Below are 20,528 nucleotides of genomic sequence, written 5' to 3'. Positions count from 1 at the left end.
TCCCGGAAAACAACGTGACAGGGCATCCGCCTTCACATTCTTAACCCCAGGGACAAAGACCATCTAGCCTGTCTCGGGTTCAGACGCTTGGCTGACTCCAAGTAGGCCAGATTCTTATGGTCGGTAAACACGGTAATAGGGTGTCTGGCTCCCTCTAGCCAATGGCGCCATTCCTCAAAAGCTAACTTGATGGCCAACAACTCCCTATCTCCCACATCGTAATTTCTCTCTGCGGAGGAGAGTTTCTTCAAGAAAAAGGCACACGGTCGCCATTTGGCAGGAGAGGGACCCTGAGACAAGACCGCATCCACACCTACCTCAGAAGCGTCCACCTCAACAATGAAGGGCAGAGAGATATCAGGTTGTACCAAGATGGGAGCGGAAGCAAAACTCTCTTTGATACTAGAAAAGGCCTTACGCGCCTCTACAGACCAGGAGGATAAATCTACCCCCTTTCTAGTCATATCAGTCAGTGGCTTAACAACAGAGGAATAATTCAAAATTAACTTCCTGTAATAATTGGCAAAACCTAAAAAGGGCATTAACGCCTTCTGATTCTCAGGAATCTCCCAATCAAGCACAGCGCGGACCTTCTCGGGGTCCATGCAAAAACCAGAAGCGGAGAGAAGAAAACCCAGAAATTGAATTTCTGGAACCGCAAACACACATTTCTCCAGTTTAGCGTACAATTTATTCTCCCGCAGAATGAGCAAGACCTGACGTAGGTGGTCCCTATGAGTCTTGAAATCAGGAGAAAAAATCAAAATGTCATCTAGATACACCAGTACAAATTTCCCCATTAAAAGATAAAAAATGCTGTTCACAAAATGTTGGAAGACGGCTGGAGCATTCATCAAACTAAAAGGCATAACCAAATTCTCAAAATGGCCCTCAGGGGTATTGAAGGCCGTCTTCCATTCGTCCCCTTCTCTGACCCTGACCAGGTTGTATGCCCCTCTTAAATCCAACTTGGAAAAAACTTTAGCCCCAACAATCTTATCAAACAGGTCCGGGATCAGAGGAAGCAGATATGGGTCACGAATTATGATACTGTTCAGCTCCCTGAAATCCAGACAAGGTCTTAAAGAACCATCTTTTTTCATACCAAAAAAGAAACCAGCGGCAACATGTGACTTCGAGGGTCGTATGTGTCCTTTTCTCAGGCTCTCAGAGATATAAGCACGCATAGCGACCCTTTCAGGTTGGGAGAGATTGTATAAACGAGATTTAGGCAGCTTGGCGCCTGGGATGAGATTAATAGGGCAATCGTACTCCCTGTGAGGGGGCAGCTCCTGAACACCACTCTCAGAAAACACATCCGAAAATTCTGAAAGAAAAGATGGTATAGTCTTAGTAGAAACCTCTGAAAGAGACGTCGAGAGGCAATTCTCTCTGCAAAAGTCACTCCAACCATTTATTTGCCTCGCTTGCCAATTAATGGTGGGGTTATGTTTAGTGAGCCAGGGTAGCCCCAACACTAGAGGAGTAGGTAACCCACCTAGAACGAAACATGACACATCCTCAACATGAGCATCATACATAGTCAAACGGATATTGTGAACTATGCCCTTTAACGATTTTTGAGAAAGTGGAGCGGAATCAATAGCAAAAACAGGTATGTCTTTTCCCAAAGTGCATACCTGGAAACCATGTGTTATAGCAAATTGATTATCAATGAGATTGACAGCTGCTCCACTATCTACAAAAATCTCACAAACAATGTTCTTGCTCTCTAGCGCCACCCTGGCAGGTAGGACAAAACGATAACTACATGCAAACGGAAGACTTTCAATTTCCGCATCAACCTTGCCAATAGTAACAGATGGAACATTTTTAGAGGACTTTTTTCTTTTTGTTTCTTTATTATTCTCTAAAAACTCCCTGAATCTCCTAGAGGGACAAACATTTGCCAAATGATTTATACCTCCACGACAGAAACAACCCCTCCTCTGAGAGCTGAATCCTCTGTTGTTAGAGGCAAGCAAACCCAGCTGCATGGGCTCCTGCTCAGAGGGGATTGAGAGAGACTGAGACCCCTGCGCACTGAATGAGACAGCCCCACTGTCCTTGGAGTGAGTATGACAGGAAGAAGTGATCTCTCCTCTCTCTCTAAGACGCCTGTCAATACGAACCGCCCGAGACATGGCGGACTCCAAGGAGGTAGGTTTCTCATGAAAGGCAAATGCATCCTTCAATCCCTCTGAAAGACCATGGCAAAATTGACTTCGGAGTGCAGCATCATTCCAACCAGTATCAGCTGCCCATCTCCGAAATTCTGAACAGTATAGCTCTGCGGATTGTTTACCCTGGCATAAAAGACGCAGTTTAGATTCAGCCAGAGCAATACAATCCAGGTCATCATATATCTGACCCAGGGCTACAAAAAATTCATCCACTGATCGGAGGGGCCGTGCCCCCACCGGCAGCGAAAAGGCCCAAGACTGAGCGTTATCCCTGAGCAGTGAGATGATGATCCCCGCCCTCTGCTCCTCATCACCAGAGGAATGGGGAAGTAGGCAAAAATGGAGTTTGCAAGCCTCTCTAAAACGAACAAAATTCTCACTACCCCCAGAGAAGGTATCTGGAAGCGAGATCTTAGGCTCAGAACAAACTCCATGAACGCAAGCAGAACCGGTCACCTGACACTGAGATACAGTTTTACGGAGCTCTGCGACCTCCAGTGAAAGACCCCGCATGCGGTCTGTCAAGGCTAAAACCGGATCCATGCTTAAGACGGTTTTGGCGGTTTATAATGTCACGGATGGTGTTGCAGGAAACAATAAGTAACAAATAAAGATCCGACTGACTTGATCCCAAACTAAGGAACAAAAGGGTGAGCCCTATTAATGCCCTAGAGCTCTCCCTCACTGCTCAGCCCATGAAAAGATCTCAATGATAGAAATTTGCATGTCCACGTACCTTAGACTGAGTGACACCTGCAAACCCTATAATAGTGAGGGGACACGACCACCGGCTCCCTGCACTCAATACGGAGGGAGTCAGGGTCACCTATAATCAAGCCAACAGGAAAACACAAATACAGAAATAGACTTATCTTGAGGAACCAGCAGTAGCAACTTCAAGCAGTGAACCCAATCCAGGAAGTAGTATAAACCGCAAAGTGAAGCAGTATGGGAGGAGATATATAGGGAGGCAATCACTGCCAATAGATGGCAGCTGAGAGAGGGAGAAGAGATGTCAAAGCGAAACCAAAACAAAAGAACATCATGCAGGAGGTACTGATGAACGTCCCACAGAACTTCTCAGAGATCTTGCGGTGACAGTTCTCTAGTACTTTGGCTTTACAGGCGAAGAATATTATATTTACTTTAAGTCCACTTTCTTTAGCACTCAGGTACTAAATATACTGTTTTCTACTTATCTTGAGCTATCCAATAAGGACGTTTCTCCCTCACGGCAGGCAAACTCTCTGCAACATTATTTGCAGGATGCACTCCTGAAGTATTCAGGTTCACTATATCCCGGAAGGCTTCTAGTGAATAAGGATAATTATGGCCTTTAATCATCCATTCATATCCAGGAACTTGGAAAGCTACTCTTGGTCACTTGTGCTTGTGAAGTCCGTAGGCCTGACCCGGCTCTAACCTTCACTAGGCTTGCTTTATATTTAGACGTAGACTTACTGTCCAGTGCTAAGCTGCTGTAACTACTCTTAGTTTGTCCTCTCCAGGAATGATCAGGTCCCGGAGGAAAGAAATTGCAGCTACATCGTGGATAAGGCCTGTTTCTCTCCTCCATAAACTTGCTTTCATTACACTGCTTCACTTCCTGTTCTAACACGCCCCAAGCTATATATATTATGTGGCGCCAGCACCACCTAGGGGCGAATGGGTGTAATGACATTGCCAGCCTGATAATAGGAAATACCATACATTGCAAATACATTAGATAAATATAGTAACACAATAGTGGATAGCTCACCACCTCTCCAAACAGGAACTGGTGCTCTAGCCTAAAAACTGATCACCCAATCAGTAAAGTGAAATAATAAAATAAAAGAATAGAAGGCTGGCACTCAAATATGTGGTTCAATCGAAGGATGGCTATTTATTAAGATACTAAGTTAAAACCAGCATATCATTCACAAAAAAACATAATAAAATACAATCACTTGTGATGGAAATAAGATGCAATAAAATGAGACGCAATGCAAATGAGATGCAAATGACCGCAGAATAAATACAGACTACCAATACCGTCTCTACCACTTAGGGAAACGTTGAAGATGTCTCTTGAGTAACTTAGGATAAAAATATCTCTCAGTTGGGTCTACAAGGAACTGTTGGAAAGAATCACTTTGTATCATATGGCTGTGTCCGCCTTAGAATATGTTCCCTATTGGGGATATTCAATGGTCCAGAGTCGGTACTATGGCCGTATATTAGTTCCAAGAAGAGAGTGTATAATTCTGATGGATGTTGACACAGAACAATATGGATATAAAACTACAGATGGAGAGTAAGGTGGTAAGGTATAACCGTTTTTCTTACCCTTCTAGGTCGGGGCCCGTGGATGGAGAATTCCTCTCTCTGACCGCCACTTACCACGCTGTGCAGCCGTCCTCTCTCACTGTTTGGCGTCCTCGTTCGAGACTTCCGTACCACGTGATGGTTGTCTCGCGGGATTTTGCCCGTTAGTGCGTTCAGTCTTATCTCTCCTTAAGGCGATTTCAGGTTGATATTCAAATGGAGCGCTCCAATATTTAAGAAGTTTGAAAACTTTCCTGATGACTCCGTATCGTTCTTTATGGGGGTGAACTACGCCGGACGCGTTTCGGGGACGTCTCTCCCCTTCCTCAGTGGCTCTCCCCCCATTGTGGCATCATTTCCTTTTATAGTCCATTCGGTATGGTCAAAATCCCGGATTAGGATCAATTTTGGCTACTTGCGGCATCGATGCGTTTTTGATGCGATTTTTTTAGTACATATGCGTTTTTTCTGTATTATATCGTTCTTGTTGCGATAAAGCTATATGGTAAAAGAATTACTTCTGCTGCATTGCTTTAGCACAAGAAAGCATAAAAACATATAAAACAGAAAATATATGTATAGGTGTGGCCAACTTTCATTACTGGATAATCCTACGATCTTATACATACACATATTATTTCCCAAGGATATAATAAAATTGATAAATAAAAAATAATATATAAAATTAGTATATAAAAAATCTGAAGAGAATGATAAGGCAATATCTAAAACAATAACTGTTTATTTTGTAATAGGTCAGCAATAAAAGTAAACCTTCATATAAGAAGGAAACATAGTTCCCGGATTTGTTCAATAAATATTGTATTATCCTATAGTCCATTTTTCAATTGTTCTTTTCTCATTTATTAATGTGGTAATGGTATGTGAGCCTCTCTCCAAGGGGGGGGTCGCAGCGCCGATAAACAGCGTGTGATCCCCCATTAGCGTGTGATCCCCCAGCGTGTGATCCCCCATTAGATGAGAGGCACACAACCAAGGATCTAGAGGAAGCCAAAAATTTAAAGTTCGGCGTTTAGGCCCGCTGGGATCAAACTACCAAAATCGTAAATACGTCGGGACTCCGCCCGAGACATTCTCTCTACATGTTTCCCCCCTCTCCAATGTGTGTCTATTTTCTCCAAGGCCAGAAATATCGGTCCCCTGGGGTCTTGGTTATGGGCTTCTTTGAAGTGCTTTGAAAGTGAGTGTTTCAAATATCCTTTTCTGATATTCGACACATGTTCGGATATCCTCACTTTCAAAGTCCTCTTGGTTTTTCCAATATACTGCCTAGAGCAGGGGCACTGAACAGGATATATTACACTAGTAGAATTACAGGTCAAAAAATGCTTAATCTCCCATGAAAAACAGTTTTGGGTCGAATCTATCTTTTTAATATTTCTTGGGGCTTTTGTTACTTTACAGCCGGCACATTGGCCGCATCTGTAGAAGCCCTTTAGACTCATCCAATTAGCAGTTTTTGGGGATTTTTTCAATTTGTCTTTGACTGATGGTGCTACTTTTATTCCCAGATTTGGTGCCCTTGTAAAGGTGATCTGGGACCTCGCTGGGATAAGTGTGCCCAAAATTTTATCCTGCGATAGGTGGTGCCAGTGTCTTTTAATTATCTCTTTAATTCCCCTATATTGTGCAGTGTATGGAAGTATTATCCGAAATTGCAGTTCTTGTTGTGTTCACTGAGGGGGTTTGTTTGTGAATAGAGAACTTCTGGGCAGTTTCCTCACATTTTCCAATGCATCGTCTAATGTCGCACTTGGATATTGCTTGGCAGTGAAATTCTTCCTTATGGCCGATGCCTCTATTTCAAATTGGGAATCTTCGGCACAGTTCCGTTTTAATCTCCGGAACTCCCCGAACGGAACATTAAGTAACCAATTAGGCAAATGACAACTGGAATGTAGGACAAAAGCATTTCTAGCTGATAATTTTTTATATGTTTTACATATATATTTATTGTCCCTCTTACTTATTGACAAATCCAGGAACTCGGTTGCCTCTAAACCAATTTCGGCAGTAAACACTAAGTTAAAATCATTATCATTCAATATGGATATAAACGAGCGTAAAACCTCTTCTTGGAACTAATATACGGCCATAGTGCCGACTCTGGACCATTGAATATCCCCAATAGGGAACATATTCTAAGGAGGACACAGCCATATGATACAAAGTGATTCTTTCCAACAGTTCCTTGTAGACCCAACTGAGAGATATTTTTATCCTAAGTTACTCAAGAGTAGAGATGAGCGAACTTCTGTTTTAAGTTCGGCGTCTAAAGTTCGGCTTCCGGTTAGCGGAGGATCCCGATATGGATTCCGAATTCCGTTGTGGTCCGTGGTAGCGGAATCAATAATGGTCATTATTGATTCCGCTACCACGGACCACAACGGAATTCGGAATCCATATCGGGATCCTCCGCTAACCGGAAGCCGAACTTTAGACGCCGAACTTAAAACAGAAGTTCGCTCATCTCTACTCAAGAGACATCTCCAACGTTTCCTTAAGTGGTTGAGACGGTATTGGTAGTCTGTATTTATTCTGCGGTCATTTGCATCTCATTTTATTGCATCTTATTTCCATCACAAGTGATTGTATTTTATTATGTTTTTTTGTGAATGATATGCTGGTTTTAACTAAGTATCTTAATAAATAGCCATCCTTCGATTGAACCACATATTTGAGTGCCAGCCTTCTATTCTTTTACATTAGATAAATAGGCAGATGTTTAAAGTGTCCCTTTTACACACATATGTGGGACGCTGCACGACCATCGTGTAATCCAGCAGCGGTGGCCGTGCTTACACACTATAGGGAAAGGCTGGAAGTGCGCATAGACCAACACCTTTACCTATAGTGTGTAAGCACGGCCACCGCTGCTGGATTAAACGGTGGTAATAACCACGGATACATGCTGTGTATAATGTGATGGAAAGGAGGCAATATGGACAATCACAATACATTAGTAAGTGCCTTGTATTAACTTTCTCTACATGATAAATGCCAATTGCTGATGTGAGAGACAAACCCTTTAACCCCTTTGTGCTACACTTAATAGGGTTAGGCATAAAGGTCTTGGTGTGTGCATTGCGTGTTTCCTATGTGTGATTGGTGTGTGCTATATATGATCTATGCATCAGTGGTGTATGTGCAGCATGTGACATATGCATCAGTGGCCTGTGAGCCACGTATCAGTGTCTTGTGTGCCACATGTGTCCAATGAATGATCAGTGTGCGCTGCATGTGTCTTGTTTCTGACTGACTGAAGTGCAGGATATCTATATTTGTGATCGGATCGGCTAGCAGATGATGAGCCCTAACCTTAGCAGTGGGGGTGTGGCGGAACTGCTTGTGTAAGGAAAGCCTAAAGGGGGCCACCTTGGAAGGAGGATGTGTGAGTTGAGGGCTGTGGGTGGGAGGGTGAGCTGAAGCTGAAGACCGCGTCACCCGGGAGCTCCCTGCTCCCACCTTTTGTAGTGGTGCTGGCGCCTCCCCTCACACAAATGCGGCGTCTACCGCGCCTATACTTGTGATCGGATCGGCTAGCAGATGATGAGCCCTAAACTTAGCAGTGGGGGTGTGGCGGAACTGCTTGTGTAAGGAAAGCCTAAAGGGGCCAAAAATGACGCTTGAGACACGGATGGTACAAAGGACTCATGTTACGGACTTACAGTACTACCTTCTGAAAAGCGCAAGACATTTCGGAGCGTGGATTGGGAATGTACCTGGTATAGCAAGAAGACCGCCACCGACCTAGTCTCTCTACGACGTGCACCAGGGTGCTATATTTTGAAGCTGCGGAAGCCGCGCCCGTCCTAAAGGAATGCCCCGCGATTGATTGCGGGTTTACCTTTACCTTGGAGAGGAGGCTCCGGACGTGCTCTAGGAAGACCTGAATGCTGAGGGGAATGGAGCCAAGAGCTAGTAGGGGAGATCAGCTGAATCATCGTCAGCCTGGGCCCACAGGTGCCTATGAATAGCCTAGTAATCAGCCAGCCTGGGCCCACAGGTACGTATAATCAGCCCAGCGGTCAGCCAGCCTGGGCCCACAGGTGCGTGAAATTAGCCCTGTAATCCGCCTCCCCTCCCACAAATGCAGCAATATATTTGCTTGATACCTGTGGTCGGACAGGCCATCAGAAAGGTGAACCCAACCTATCTACCCCCATCCATGACAAGCAGTAGAATCACGCCACGACTGCCGCGGTATGGCAGCCCTAAGGGGCCAAAAAGAGCAGCCCTTGTTTAGAATAAATATATACATACCGTTACGACACCCGATTTTGAACGGAAAAAGACCTTTCACGATGGAGGTGCGGAATATACCGTATATATCACAGTGACTACCATCTACCTTACCTCTTTGTCATGTGAACCGCCACCTCGTTCTTGGAGATGGTTAATGCGATGTAATTGAAAGAGTGGCCAGTAACCAGAAACAATTTACTCCTATGTTGACTAACGTATGACCATATTACGAGAAGGTCTGAATCCTGAGAGCTGCAGACTAAAACAAATAATGGTGAATCTGTTGGTAGGGCCTAGATGAATTCCAACCATCCGCCCAGGGCCCTGATCGGGCACCCACTGTTCCTGGTGGCAAAATACTTTACCTCTACTTATTCCCCAGGCCACACTTCCTATTAAGGGCCCATGAGTCAGAACATGGTGTCTGCCGTCTTACTGTAGTAGTAATTTAAGTGAAATGTGTAACCCACCAGGCCTGGGGAACCATCCACCGGAATACATGGCTATTTGATTAACGAGCTAATGTTGCCTGTAATGAGGGCAGAACGTACACGATGCCTGCAGTTGTGACAGAAAATGCTTAAGGTCGCGATGAACTGTGTATGCTGCGCCTGTAGTCGTGATAGGACTGGTCGTGTCAGAAGACATGGCAGACTTCGTAAGCTGCGCCTTATTACTGTACCTTCTGTTCTGATACTCAGGACCTAGGCCGGACACCAACACCCTCAGCCCGAGTTTGTAGCTGAAGTAAGCATGCCTGGGAGAAGATGTCCGCAAAGGCAGGCTTGGGATGACTGCTAATAAAGAAAACAATGAAACCCAACAACCTAGAAAATAACCGTCAGGGAAAACAATAACGTGCGTGAGACTCTGATGGCACGAGTCACACGTGCGAGCCACCATGAGAAATTTGTTTTGCGAACCACAGATTGCCGAGCCATGCGAGCGGGTCTGAAGGCAGAAAAGACATGGGACTTACTTGTTGTGGGACTGCGCAGCCGGCCTCGAATGGCGTTGTTGTGTGTAAAATTTGAACGGAGAAGCCATACTTGAGAGACTCTAATGGCGGAGCCATGCGTGAGAGACTCTAATGGCGGAGACATGTGTAACACTGAAGAGGAGAAGCCAAGCGTGCGAGACTAATGGCGGAGTCATATGTGTAAACTAAACCGGAGAAGCCATGCGTGAGAGACTCTAATGGCTAAGCCATGCGTGAGAGACTCTAAAGGCTAAGCCATATGTAACACTAAAGGGGGGAAGCCATGCGTGAGAGACTCAGATGGCTAAGCCATGCGTGAGAGACTCTAATGGCGGAGTCATATGTAACACTAAAAGGGGGGAAGCCATGCGTGAGAGACTCTAATGGCTAAGCCATGCGTGAGAGACTCTAATGGCGGAGTCATATGTAACACTAAAAGGGGGGAAGCCATGCGTGAGAGACTCTAATGGCTAAGCCACGCGTGAGAGACTCTAATGGCAGAGTCGTATGTACCACTAAAAGGGGAAAGCCATACGTGAGAGACTCTAATGGCGGAGCCATGCGTGAGAGACTCTAATGGCGGAGTCATATGTACCACTAAAAGGGGAAAGCCAAACGTGAGAGACTCTAATGGCGGAGCCATGCGTGAGAGACTCTAATGGCGGAGTCATATGTGACACTAAAAGGGGAGAAGCCATACGTGAGAGACTCGAATGGCGGGGCCATGCGTGAGAGACTCTAATGGCGGAGTCATATGTGTACCATTAAAACGGAGAAGCCGTTCGTGAGAGACTGGTGGCGAAGTCATATGTGTAAACCAAAAACCCGAAGAAGCCATGGTGAGAAACTAATGGCGAAGCCATGCGTGGGAGGCTCTAATGGCGGAGTCATGTGTGTGAAACTAACCGGAGAGCCATGCGTGTGAGACTAATGGCGGAGCCAAGCGTGAGACTCATGGCGGAGTCATATGTGTAACCTGAAAACGGTGAAGCCATGCGTGGGAGACTCTAATGGTGGAGCCATATGTGCAACACTACAACGGAGTAGTCATGCGTAAGAGACTAATGGCGGAGCAATGCGAGAGATATTCTAATGGCGGATTTTTTATTATATTTTCATTATTTATTTATTTTTTTTATGACCACTTATGCAGCTCCAGTATGACTTGGGGACTCGCATATATGTGCCCCTAACGAACGGTCATCGGGCCCCCTAAGCCACGAGGCCCCCTGAAGCCAAGAGACTGACCTGGATGACTTTACAGTGACGATAAGTACTTTAAAACGTGAGCCAGACCTAATGGAAAATGCATGACAGTAGTGATCCAAACTACTTGCATAAACGAAACATTAACCGACCGCAAAATTGAACAGATGGGAGAAACCAAGAGCCAGAGGCATGCATTTCGCTAAGAAAAGACCCTTGTCATGACAACCAAAATGAACAGCTGTGAAACATAGTAGGAACTTACTCCTATTGGCCCACTATCCGCTAGGGAGCTATTTGGTTAACTGGGGCGGGGGATCAATCTGAGTGAATACGAACCAGAAGTAAAGAAGACCAGTCTGAGTGAATGCCAACCAGGATTTAAAGAACACACCGAAAAAGGTAGGCCTAAGGAATGTAACAAACCACCGAGGAAAGAAACGTAAGCCTGAAAAGAGCAGCTATGTTTATTGGAAGAGCAGTATCAGAGCGGTGCGCTGATAGCCCTAGTAAGAATACGGAGTAACCCTTATGAAGTAATGAAAGAAATGCAGCTTTAAGTGGAAACGGAGTATACCACATGATGTAAGAACAAGTGGGTAAATGCAGCTCTGGATGTGAGTGGAGCCTAAAACATAGTATGGGCACAGCTCTGAGTGAATATGCGGAGCATGGTATGGAGCAGCCGTATGAATGCAATCTGAAGTGAGCAGAGTATTAATGTAATGCAACAGCGAACGCTGCTCTAGTAGTGAATGGCGTATAGGACAAAAGTAAATGCAGACACACGGATGTAGCTTTGAAGGTAACCATCCTAACCACGATCATGTGACCATTGGAGCCCAACCCCCTTCGCCCCAGAGCGCTACACGTCACGGACCGCTTTTAAAACATTGACCGTTGATCCACGTTTACCATCACTTGACCCAGCATGCGTGCTTGAGCCAACTGCAACACGCGCCCCGCGTGCGCTAAGCGTATTTGGGTACTCAGAGGGGACTGACAGACACGTGAGCCTGACAATACATGGTGATGCGCGACTGGCGCCCCAGCGATGGGGGGGCGCAGCTGATTGTTGCAGATACCCGGGCCGTACTGCCCCCTATGAATATTTCCCCTACACGACCTATCATGCAGCAGGATAATGTCACCATCGCCCATATTTCCTCTTCCCCCCCCCCTCCCCCACAGGCAGATACTCCCCCCCACCTGTAACACACCCACAGTAAGCGCTGCTATAGTGAGGGATGCCGGACTGCCACTAGCGACAACCTGTGGAAAGAACACATGTGAGGAGGCGGGTGGATGCGGCGCAAGGATCGGGCGTGCGTGCCAGTGATCCGGCTGCCGCTGGTGAGTGTGAACATGTCTGGCTGGTGTCAGCGCCGTGCCGCCCCCCCGCCCCACTTACCCTCCGCGTGTACCGATGTACGGCCCCTCGCTTCGGCTGCACGCCCTATACTTACCCACCGGAGGAAGTATCGGGGGATCGCATATCCACGCCGACGCCGGAGCAAGAACGGGAGCAGGAGAATCCCGGAAGTGACGTCAGCCGAGCTGAAGCTGAAGACCGCGTCACTCGGGAGCTCCCTGCTCCCACCTTTTGTAGTGGTGCTGGCGCCTCCCCTCACACAAATGGGGCGTCTACCGCGCCTATACATGTGTAACTTCTGCCACATGTATGTCTGTGTGTCTGTGCATGTTGCTGTGACTGTCCGCCATCATACTTCATCTGTAATATTTCTGTTATCACTGTAAGGGCTCATGAACACGACCGTTGGATGTTTTGCAGTCTGCAAATTGCGGATCCGCAAAACATGGACACCGGGTGTGTGCATTGCACATTATGCGGAACAGAACGGCCGACCCCTAATAGAACCGTCCTGTCCGTGTCTGTAATGTGGACAATAATAGGACATGTTCTATCATTCTGCAGAACGGCCATGCGGACATACAGACACAGAATGCACACAGAGTCATTTATATTTTTTTTTTTGCGCCCCCATTGAAGTGAATTGAAGGGTACAGACATGGGAAAAAATAAGTCAGTGTGCAGGAGCCCTAAGGTCGGCCCCCAGAATCAGTTACACTGGTGGGCCCTAAGTACCCCAGTCCGACACTACATATAGCACCCATACAATATACATGCAGCAACCCTACTATACACATATGGCACCCATAAATACGCAAATAGCACCCCTACTATACACATGTACAATATACCCACCCATACGGTACAAATAGAGAACCCCTACAATAAACATGGAGCACAAAACATATGATGTAAACATGCAACACCTACACAATACACATACAGCCCAATACACATGACACGCACATAAGCCTCCTATAAATGAAGAGTAAGCACACATACAACACACACATTGCGCCAATATATATACATAGGGCTCCCCTACTATACACATGGAGCAACCATACAATTCACAAATAATACACATACAGCACCAGTATCATGTGCATTCAGCACACACATAGCACACATGTACCACACACGAGATTCATATTATGTGCACGCATGAAAAACCGCAATACAATCGCAAGTGAAAAAATCAAGCACAAAAAGTTTATGGATGAAAACCATAACTAAGAAATCCGACATACAAATGCTACATCCAAAACAAATAAAATATGCATTTAAAGAGGACCTTTCACCGATTCTTACCCTATGAACTAAGTATACATACATGTGGAGCGGCGCCCGGGGATCTCTCTGCACTTACTATTATCCCCGGGCGCCGCTCCGTTCTCCTGCTATGTCCTCCGGTATCTCCGTTCCCTAAGTTATGGTAGGCGGAGTCTGCCCTAGCGCTGGCCAATCGCATTGCAGAGCTCACAGCCTGGGAGAAAATAACCTCCCAGGCTGTGAGCTCTGCGCTGCGATTGGCCAGCGCTAGGGCAGACTCCGCCTACCATAACTTAGGGACTGGTATCTCCGCCTACTATAACTTAGTGAGCGGAGATACCGGAGGGCATAGCGGGAGAACGGAGCGGCGCCCGGGGATAATAGTAAGTGCAGTGAGATCCCCGGGCGCCGCTCCACATATCTGTATAGTTAGTTCATAGGGTAAGAATCGGTGAAAGGTCCTCTTTAAAGATTCAAAAGAATGACAATGTATATAATCCATATCGGATTTTGGAACCTACCAATCAAGGGTATAAAAACCCATAAGGCACATAGGAGGGTCATTACTACTGAGGAAGGGGAGAGCCGTCCCCGAAACGCGTCTGGCTTGGCTTAAAGATCTAACACAAGATCGTAATATGACCCTTTTGTAAAAAGAACGGATCCCATCATGCGAAACAACAGTGCACTGTAAGACTGATACAAGATTATTGCTTCGAAACTATCCATTGTTGAAGCGAAGATTTAGATTGAGAAAGATCGAGAATCCCAGTCCTGTATGCTGGTTACGACGAACTAACCTCCGAATACACGTGGGACGCTGACTGAAAAAACTGCCGGGACACCGGTATCCAGCGGGTCCCGAACAATCTGAACGACCAGCCGGGACATAGGTAAGGTAACAGTGGGTGATTACTATCTACACTAAAATTGATAACCATCAAATAATATTGTACAAAAGGAAACAACTGCACTTAAAGCAATATTGAACAACTCTCATCTTGGCTGTAACATTGACTTTATGGCAGTGGCAACAACTACTTCCCTGCACCTTTTTTTTTAGAAAGGACACAATTAAGGAAGATCTTTCTGCCATAGGAACAATATCTGAAAATGGTCATAGGTTTTCAATGACGACCATTTGACCAACATCTAGGCTATAACACAATATAGGATGCGAAAATGTATGTTTCATCTCACTGTATCATGCGATAATTAAGACAATCACTATGCGGTTTTTATTAGAATAGGTATCGAGTGTTTATCCTATTGTACTAGGTTTGAATTATCAAACATTTTATACCATATTTACCTTTTATTCTATTTTATTTATATGTATAATACATTTTTGTGATTTACACGGATCCATAGAGTTCCATATGTCTTCTAGTACTGGATATCATTATTTGCATTTTTGAAGGGTGAATCGATATAGACCTGAGCACCTCTCCGTGGTTGTGAGGAGGTGAGCTATTTCCCATACAACACTTTTTTATGAACAGTATACATTTTGTCTGTACATATAGCGCACACGCAGTACACATGCAATACACATACCTTGCATACTGTACACATACAATACACAGTCAGCAGCTGTAAATGCATATTTAGCAAACATACAATATACATGTAATACAAGTTGTATAAAGTCACATACAATGTCCACATACTGCACCCTTATAATACACTTGCTTCACATATATAGGATCCAAAAGACAGATGCAACACCCATAAGGCACCCATACAACACATAAGCACGGCTCATTTACTGCACATAGAAAACCAATATACTGCAGAGGCAGAGCGTACAATGCACCTTGCACACGTATGACACTCATATGATATGGTACGTTGCACATGTAAAGCGCCCAAGAACACACACTGCATACGGCAACCATACAATGTATGTGCACCGTCTGGTTAGTACACAAGCAGCGCCCATATAGGACGCAGAAAGCAACAATGCAATAAATTTATGGGATGAGATAGGTCAAGTCTGGTTGACAGGTCCTGAAAGTTATTTTTAGGAAACCCCATTTAAAATGGACATTGTCTGTTCAGTAAGTGTGAATAGTGAGGTGAACCTGGGATTATCACAGAATGCAGATATGTAGCTATCATGGTCATTCAATAGGTCAGGGCGCCACCTAGTGGCCATCTGTTCCATATACTACGGTTATGAAATCCTTCTATCGTATGGGTTTGATATTTGGGATCTTGCTATTTGTGGTGTATCATTTTATGACGATACAAGGTTGATTTGCTGATTTTGCCATTTCCCCAAGATTCTACAGGATCAGGTTTATCGTTTTATAGAATCATCTCAATTCTCTTTTTTTGACTTCTTGATTTATAGGTTTAAGAAATAGACGTCCAGTCATATAAATAAATCACAGTCATTGTACAATGTCTCTCGGTGATTCATCAACTTCCACACATCCAGAGGTGTAACATATGACCATGAGGCCCCACAGGACAGGAGTTCATCCAATCCGCAGTTTGTGTAGGTCGGATGCAGATCCATTCACTTCAATGGGGCCGCAAAAAATGTGGACAGCACTCCGTGTGCTGTCCGTATCCGTAGTTCCATTCCACGGCCCCACAAAAACATAGAACATGTCCTATTCTTGTCTGTTTTACCGATACGGACATAACTGTTCTATAGAGGGCAGGACGTTCTGCTAGGCAAAATGCAGAACATATGGTCGATATCCATGTTTTGCGGTTCCGCAATTTGTGGACCGCAAAACCAGCTACAGTCATATGCATGAGCCATTAAAGAGATCTTCCAGGACCTGCTTATTAATGACCAAAGGAGTTGTGTAAGGCCTCATGCACACGACCGTTTTTTTTTCCGGTCCGCAAAACGGATTTCCGTTGTTCCGTGATCCGTGACCGTTTTTTCGTCCGTGGGTCTTTCTTGATTTTTGGAGGATCCACGGACATGGCCGTGCGGAGCCAAACGGATCTGTCCTGACTTACAATGCAAGTCAATGGGGACGGATCCGTTTGACGTTGACACAATATGGTGCAATTGCAAACGGATCCGTCCCCCATTGACTTTCAAGTCAGGAGTCCCTATTATACCATCGGATCGTAGTTTTCTCCAATCCGATGGTATATTTTAACTTGAAGCGTCCCCATCACCATGGGAACGCCTCTATGTTAGAATATACCATCGGATTTGAGTTACATCGTGAAACTCAGATCCGACAGTATATTCTAACACAGAGGCGTTCCCATAGTGATGGGGACGCTTCAGGTTACAATATACTAAAAGAACTATGTACATGACTGCCCCCTGCTGCCTGGCAGCACCCGATCTCTTACAGGGGGCTGTGATCCGCACAATTAACCCCTCAGGTACCAGATCAGGTGCTGCCAGGCAGGAGGGGGCACCCCCCCTCCCCAGTTTTAAATTCATTGGTGGCCAGTGCGGACCCCCCTCCCTCCCCTGTATTAGAGTACATTCATTGGTGGCCAGTGGGCCCCCTCCCTCCCCTGTATTACTGTACATTCATTGGTGGCCAGTGAGCCCCCCCTCCTTCCCCTGTATTACAGTACATTCATTGGTGGCCAGTGCAGCCCCCCCTCCCTTCCCCTCCTAATTAAAATCCATCCCCTCCCATCATTGGTGGCAGCAGAGAGTTCCGATCGGAGTCCCAGTTCTGATCGGTAACCATGGCAACCAGGACGCTACTGCAGTGTTAAATACAAGGGAGGGAGGGAGGGGGGGCTGGCCGCACTGGCCACCAATGAGTTAAATACAGGGGAGGGAGGGGGGGCCGCACTGGCCACCAATGAGTTAAATACAGGGGGGAGGGAGGGGGGGTCATGTACACAGTTCTTTTAGTATATTCTAACCTGAAGCGTCCCCATCACCATGGGAATGCCTTTGTGTTAGAATATACTGTCGGATCTGAGTTTTCACGAAGTGAAAAATCAGAACTAAAAAGTTTTTATGCAGACGGATCAGCGGATCCGTCTGTGTGAAAGTAGCCTACGGACAAGGATGACGGACGCGGATGGCAATCTTGTGTGCATCCGTGTTTTTTCACGGACCCATTGACTTGAATCGGTCCGTTAACCGTTGTCCGTCCAAAAAATAGGACAGGTCATATTTTTTTGACGGACAGGAAACACGGATCACGGATGCGGCTGCAAAATGGTGCATTTTCCGATTTTTCCACGGACCCATTGAAAATCAATGGGTCCGACGAAAAAAAAAATGGAAAACGGAACAACGGCCGCGGATGCACACAACGGTCGTGTGCATGAGGCCTTAGGCTGAGGTCAGGGCTCTGTGCAGATACTTCATCTCCTCAAAACCCATCACCCCATGTCTTTCTGGAGCAAAATTTGCGCACAGCGGTATAGTCATGCAGGAGACAAGGCTTTTATCCTCAGTGTGCAGCTGATGAACGGACTGCATGTGTATCAATAAGGCTTTGGGGGCAAATCAATATATTGCAAAGAATTCAAAGTAACGAGACTACCAGGAACATTGCTTGTAATAATCTGCTCCTTCATGTATATCAGTTTCATAAAGCTCCTGATGCTCAGATCTTGTACTGATGTTATGCACAGAGGCCATAACAGTGGACAGGCTTCACACACTTCAGCACATTGGCAGCCTGTTCTGTAAGTTTAAGTTGTCCACACCCTCTTGGTTTAGTTGTTGTTACAAGAATATAACTACTATAATACTGCTCCTATGTACAAGAATATAACTACTATAATACTGCTCCTATGTACAAGAATATAACTACTATAATACTGCTCCTGTGTACAAGAATATAACTACTATAATACTGCTCCTATGTACAAGAATATAACTACTATAATACTGCTCCTATGTACAAGAATATAACTGCTATAATACTGCTCCTATGTACAAGAGTATAACTACTATAATACTGCTCCTATGTACAAGAATATAACTACTATAATACTGCTCCTATGTACAAGAATATAACTACTATAATACTTCCTCGTATGTACAAGAATATAACTACTATAATACTGCCTCCTATGTACAAGAATATAACTACTATAATACTGCCTCCTATGTACAAGAATATAACTACTATAATACTGCTCCTATGTACAAGAATATAACTACTATAATACTGCTCCTATGTACAAGAATATAACTACTATAATACTGCCTCCTATGTACAAGAATATAACTACTATAATACTGCTCCTATGTACAAGAATATAACTACTATAATACTGCCTCCTATGTACAAGAATATAACTACTATAATACTGCTCCAATGTACAAGAATATAACTACTATAATACTGCTCCTATGTACAAGAATATAACTACTATAATACTGCCTCCTATGTACAAGAATATAACTATTATAATACTACCTCCTATGTACAAGAATATAACTACTATAATACTGCTCCTATGTACAAGAATATAACTACTATAATACTGCTCCTATGTACAAGAATATAACTACTATAATACTGCTTCCTATGTACAAGAATATAACTACTATAATACTTCTCCTATGTACAAGAATATAACTACTATAATACTGCTCCTATGTACAAGAATATAAGTACTATAATACTGCCTCCTATGTACAAGAATATAACTACTGTAATACTGCCTCCTATGTACAAGAATATAACTACTACAATACTACCTCCTATGTACAAGAATATAACTACTATAATACTGCTCCTATGTACAAGAATATAACTACCATAATACTGCCCCCTATGTACAAGAATATAACTACTATAATACTGCTCCTATGTACAAGAATATAACCACTATAATACTACCTCCTATGTACAAGAATATAACTACTATAATACCTCCTATGTACAAGAATATAACTACTATAATACTGCTTCTATGTACAAGAATATAACTACTATAATACTGCTCCTATGTACAAGAATATAACTACTATAATACTGCTCCTATGTACAAGAATATAACTACTATAATACTGCTCCTATGTACAAGGATATAACTATAATAATACTGCTCCTATGTACAAGAATATAACTACTATAATACTGCTCCTGTGTACAAGAATATAACTACTATAATACTGCTCCTATGTACAAGAATATAACTACTATAATACTGCTCCTATGTACAGGAATATAACTACTATAATACTGCCTCCTATGTACAAGAATATAACTACTATAATACTGCTCCTATATACAAGACTATAACTACTATAATACTGCTCCTATGTACAAGAATATAACTACTATAATACTGCTCCTATGTACAAGAATATAACTACTATAATACTGCCTCCTATGTACAAGAATATAACTACTATAATACTGCTTCCTATGTACAAGAATATAACTACTATAATACTGCTCCTATGTACAAGAATATAACTACTATAATACTGCTCCTATGTACAAGAATATAACTACTATAATACTGCTCCTATGTACAAGAATATAACTACTATAATACTGCCTCCTATATACAAGAATATAACTACTATAATACTGCTTCTATGTACGAGAATATAGCTACTATAATACTGCTCCTATGTACAAGAATATAACTACTATAATACTGCTCCTATGTGCAAGAATATAATTACTATAATACTGCCTCCTATCTACAAGAATATAACTGCTGTAATACTGCCTCCTATGTACAAGAATATAACTGCTGTAATACTGCCTCCTATGTACAAGAATATAACTACTATAATACTGCTCCTATGTACAAGAATATAACTACTATAATACTGCTCCTATGTACAAGAATATAACTACTATAATACTGCTCCTATGTACAAGAATATAACTACTATAATACTGCTCCTATGTACAAGAATATAACTACTATAATACTGCTCCTATGTACAAGAATATAACTACTATAATACTGCTCCTATGTACAAGAATATAACTACTATAATACTGCTCCTATGTAC

The sequence above is a fragment of the Bufo bufo genome, chromosome 3 (assembly GCF_905171765.1).
Source record: "Bufo bufo chromosome 3, aBufBuf1.1, whole genome shotgun sequence".
In the NCBI taxonomy this organism is placed as follows: Eukaryota; Metazoa; Chordata; class Amphibia; order Anura; family Bufonidae; genus Bufo; species Bufo bufo.
This window is presented reverse-complemented; position numbering follows the sequence as displayed.